Raw genomic sequence first — 5,931 nt, 5'->3', positions numbered from 1 at the left:
CACAGGGGGGTGATGTTAGTCCATGCACATGACCTTCCGTCCGCAGGACATAAGGGTGACAATGCCACGCTGAAAGCATTAAAACAAATTGCTTATTGGCCTGGAATGAAAAAGGATGTCAAGGACTACATAAAAGGGTGCCTGATCTGTGGCCAGTTTCAACCATCCAGACCACTTCACAGAGCACCACTGCATAGTAGAGGCATTGCATTTCCATGGTCGGACCTCCAGATTGACTGGGTCGGACCACTCACTAAGACCTCTAGAGGAAATAAATATTTTCTCACGGTAACCTGCGCGTTTACCAAATGGGTAGAATGTCTACCAGCCCCTAATGACACAGCACAAACCACTGCTATGTTGTTAATGAATCATGTATTTTCAAGGTTTGGACTTCCCCTTAGGGTGAACTCAGACCAAGGTACACACTTCACAGGTGAAGTAATGAAGGAACTGTGGAAGACGCTAGGCGTCAAAGCCAACTTCCATATTGGCTACCACCCACAGGCTTCAGGCCAGGTTGAGAGAGCAAACAGGACTGTGGTGAGTATTTTGAAAAAATACGTAGCCGCAAACCACAAGGACTGGGACGTGAAACTCCCTCTGGTCCTCATGGCCATAAGGGCCACTCCACACACGTCGACTGGCATCGCTCCTTTCGAGATGATGACGGGTCGACAAATGACTCTCCCTCTGCACCTGCTGTACCAACCAGGCGATGCTGCCATGGCAACAGCCTACACCACACAACAATACATGAAAGACTTGGAAAGACACCTTAAGAACACTTTTGCTTTCGCACAGAAAAACCTGGAAAAATCAGCTGAAGGACGCAAAGCGTACTACGACCAAAAGGCCTCTTACGAGGAACTCCAAGTGGGAGACAGGGTCTGGTACTACACGTTTGCACCCAAAACTGGGAGAGTAGAGTCCGGGACCGGAACTCTCGCCCGTAAGCTGATGCCCAGATGGACTGGACCCCATCTGATAACTGACAAAGTGTCTCCAATTATCTACCAGATAAAAATCAGTAAAGGCCAAAAAGAGCCAACTGTTAAATGGGTACACCGTAACCAGGTTAAACAACACAAGGCATGCAATAACTCCTTAGGAGACAATGACATCACAAAATCTGACCTCGTGGGAACAAGGGTCATCCCTGTAGAAGATAACTAATGGATAATAAAATTAACCATAGTTTAAACTCACAGGACCTACCCTTGATAAAACGGGACAGCGTGACTGAAATCTGGCAACCAGGGTGAGGAGAAGCTGTGAAACGATGTTTCTAGATGCTTAGTCACTACTCTTGTCGGTGTTGGAACGTTGTTTAATTGATTTTGGTTGTTTCTGAGGTAAGAATGAATTTTGTTGTGTAGTAAGTTAGAGACTAAGAAGCCTTTAACCATGCCAACATGCAGTTCATTCACTAAATTGCAATCTTTGCGGAGTCAATGTATATTATTGCTACCTTGAGTACCATAATCTACATTGATCTCACAACGCTTAAGCCGAACCTACTCGAACAATTCTATTCGGGGGGATAGCTAATTCTTTTTGATAAGTCTCGCCATAGACTTCCAAAACATTTATGGGAAAACCAAACACCCAATCTCAAGTCGTTCGTCTAAAAGACAACAGACAATTACACCAAACTATATTTTACCATGTAAAGCTAACTTAAACCGAGTTAGAAATGGAAAAATAGTTTGGAACACTTTTCTATAGGCATAAACCCCTGTAGTACCCCCTATCAGCATTCTCCACCCCTTAACTGGTAGTTGTAGCTGTTCCCAACCATAATAGCTTACACACCAGATGCATATAGTTTAAGGCCTTATGTAAATTCCCCTTCATAAGCCCACCTTAAACCACATAATTGCATGACACATTGAACCAGAACGGCACAGGCTGGACGTCGCTGGAGACAACCTTCGCTGGAGGCGACCTGCAATCCTGACGTTGGTCTCAACTCTTCATCCAGTGGCCGCTTCTTCAGTTCAATCCAAGGGCACCCCTCTGTATGCTGATTAATCAACACTTCCAATCGCTGTGGATTTACCGTTGTGGATTATATGACTTTTTCCAATGGATTACAGACTCTGTTTCCAAGGGGTTAAGGCATTGCTACAATGGAATTATCGAGACGATATGGGATTATAATCAACACAATGGAATACCAAGAACATTGTGGGATTACCTTGACTTTGTTTCCTTGCTGGATTACTTCTGACTTTGGTCTTCCTTGCTGGATTACTTCTGACTTTGGTCTTCCTTGCTGGATTACATCAAGCTCAAGGACATTTGAAGGTCTAAGTTCACGGTTGGAATTCATCCCCATGGACAGGTGATGATTTCCAAAGGGGGGACTGTAGTGAACCAGATAACCTCAAATCTACCAGATGGACAGAGACTGTTATTTTCATTGATCTGAATAAGTCTGAACCATCTGATGAACTTTCTTTCTTGAATTAATCAAGCAGAAAAGACAATTCTTTATAATCATTACTGTCTTACAAATGTTTTGATAATCAAATTGTGTTAGTTCACTCAATGCTTTACAGGTTGAAAAGAACTACTAATTTTTATTTTTACATAAACAGTAAGTAATGATTTTTGTTCCTCATTCAGAGAAGAAATCACCTGAATATGCCTTTCTTGATTTTCTGTCTGAAATGAGCAAGCTGTCGTAAGTATGTTAAAGGTTGGTTTTCGGTCAACTAAAATGTTTACCGAGAAAAATGTCATGTTTTACTATTTGAGAAGATTACAAAGTGTGAGACTCCACGAAGTCTGCTGTTGCTGCAATAATCTTTTCTGTATGTTGTAAACAATCCTTGACTTATGATAACATCTTACGTCACAAATCCACTCCTCTTTCTGGTCCTTCCACGAATCAGAAAGCTCTAAATTGAACAGGAAGTCGACCCAAATAAAATGTGGCAACTTCTCAGTTCATAGTATAGAGAAGAGAAGGAATAGAGAATTATGGATTCCAGAATTCCAAGAGAATGAGAGTTCTGAGAGATGTTGGAATGAGAGCTGACAACAGGTCCGATAGTCCAACAGAATGAGCAGATTGAGAGTGCAACCGGTTATGAAGAGTTTGGAGTTATGAAGAACCAGGGACGTTTGGGATTATAAGTCTGTTTTGAGCTAACCACGCACGACTCTCCGAGGATTTTTAGCTGTGCTTAACGGAGGCGCTGGAAACAGTCTGAAGGATGCTTACTGAGCTGATCTATCGTCAAACCAGGTAAAGGCTTCTTCTTCGACTAAAGTGTACCGTGGACGGGCTGAGGATCTGACGGAGCGTGCAATTTCTGGTTAAACAGATTAAACTTCCCTCACACAGTTCTCTGTAAGATAATCTCCTTTCACTCTAAAACCCACCTCTCTCTCATAAATCAGTACAGATATTTTAGAAATATCTTAAGCAAAGTCCTCAAATCACCGCCGAGTGATTTGAAGTTCATTTTCTGTGAAACTGTCTGTTATTATTTTCATATTTTGCCAAATTAATGTAAATGTTTGATGTTAAACTTTGATTCTGAAAATAAATGATTCCATTCATTTGATGGGTCAAAGATAAATAACGTCTCTCGTTACCTTTCTGTTAAATTCAATGCACGACATTTACAGTCAGAAAAATGAAGAACTCGTGAAAAGTATGCATAAATATATATCCATATATTTGTCATACAACAAGTGACACGTACCTCACGTGTCTCACTACACGAGAATCTGTGGAAAGAGCTGAAGACTGCTGTTCAAAAATGCTCTCCATCCAACCTCACTGAGCTCGAGCTGATCCTTTTCCTACGTAGCCATGATGTTGTGATTGCTGCAGAATGTGGTCTGGCATTATCCTGTTGAAAAATGCAGGGTCTTCCCTGAAAGAGATGACGTCTAGATGGGACCATATGTTGTTCTAGAACCTGAACATAGTTCTCTGCATTAATGGTGCCTTTCCAGACATGCAAGCTGCCCATGCCACAAGCACTCATGCAACCCTATACCATCAGTGATGCAGGCTTCTGAACGGAGCGTTGATAACAATTTGGGCTATCCTTGTCCTCTCTAAGCGTTTTGTAATTTTTATCTTGAGAAGCGCTATATAAATAAAGTTTTACTTACTTACTTTGGTCCGGATGACATGGCGTCCCAGTGTTCCATAAAGAACTTCAAATCGTGACTCGTCTGACCACAGAACAGTCTTCCATTTTGCCACACTCCATTTTAAATGACCCCTGGCCCAGTGCAAACGTCTGAGCTTGTGGAGCTTGCTTATAAATGACTTCCTCTTTGCACTGTAGAGTTTCAGCTGGCAACGGCGGATGGCACGGTGGATTGTGTTCATTGACAATGCTTTCTGGAAGTATTCCTGAGCCCATTCTGTTATTTCCTTGACAGTGGTATTCCTGTTTGAGGTGCAGTGACGTTTAAGGACCCGGAGATCACGAGCATCCAGTAGAGTTTTACGGCCTTGACCCTTACGCACAGCGATTGTTCCAGATTCTCTGAATCTTTTGATGATGTTATGCACGGTTGATGATGATAACTTAAAAAAGTCTTTGCTATTTTACGCTGGGTAACACCATTCTGGTATTGCTGCACTATCTTTCTGTGCAACAATGGTGGGATTGGTGATCCTCTTACCATCTTGGCTTCTGAGAGACACTGACACTCTGAGAAGCTCTTTTTATACCCAATCATGTTGTCAATTGACCTAATTAGTGTTAATTGGTCTTCCAGCTGTTCATTATATGCCCAGTTTCCTTTTTCCAGTCACTTATTGCTACTTGTCCCAACTTTTTTGGGATTTGTTGACACTGAAATTTTGAATCAACATATTTTTCCTTTGAAATGTTACATTTACTCAGATTAAACTTTTGATCTGTCATCTATGTTATATTACGAATAAAATATTGACATTTGCCATCTCCACATCATTGCATTCAGTTTTTATTCACAATTTGTTTAGTGTCCCAACTTTTTTGGAATCCGGTTTGTGTATATATATATATATATATACATATAATATATATATCTATATATATGAAACCTTACACATTATTCAGTAGCTGTGGCTGAGTAGTTAGAGCAGTCGTCCTCCAATGGGAGAGTTGGGGGTAACACACACGCAGATTGTCATGTAAAGTGCTTTATCTTGATAAGATAGAAGGGTGCTATATCAGTACAGTGCATCTACATAATTTAAAATATGAATGAATTTGGGTTTTAAACTGTGGGCTTAACTAAATAAACCCTAATTAAAACAAAGAAAATATTCTTAAGATTGGATGAAACAAACTGAAAACACAATTTATCAAAATACATTTTGCATCAGGTGACTCCCGACTGGGTCTTGATCCAGATATGGGAAACTTCTTATAGAAAATATTTCCACGTTAACTAATGTGTCACTATTTTTGTACAGCTAAATCAAGGACAGCCTCAGTCAGGAACCCTTTTAGGACATTTTAAACTTAATGGAGACATCAAACAGAGCCTCACTTATGTAAAGATATTCCTGTAATCAGTAAATGTAGAAGAGTTTCAACGACACAAACAGTTTTGTAGATTTTCCAAATCTTTCATCTGAACCTTGTTAAAATATACTTTTTATACACAAAGATAAACAACTTTTCGATTTATTCAAAGTTAGTGCAGTTGTTTTCAAACTACAATATGTCTGACATGTTGACATCGTAAAACTATCACTGATCATTAAATGAAACCAAATAAATTCTCTGAGACACTGTGGTCATGTGATCTTTTAAAAAAAGACAGAAAAAAACAAAACAAAGAAAAATATAAACAAATACAGTACACGTACAAGCAAATCTGTATTTTTTTTTTACAGTTAATTACAAGAAAAATATTACAGTTTGTGGGTTAAATTAACAAAAAACAACTTGGTGAGAAAGC

Source organism: Nematolebias whitei, chromosome 17 (assembly GCF_014905685.2).
Source record: "Nematolebias whitei isolate Nwh7 chromosome 17, NemWhi1, whole genome shotgun sequence".
NCBI classification, from domain to species: Eukaryota; Metazoa; Chordata; class Actinopteri; order Cyprinodontiformes; family Rivulidae; genus Nematolebias; species Nematolebias whitei.
This window is presented reverse-complemented; position numbering follows the sequence as displayed.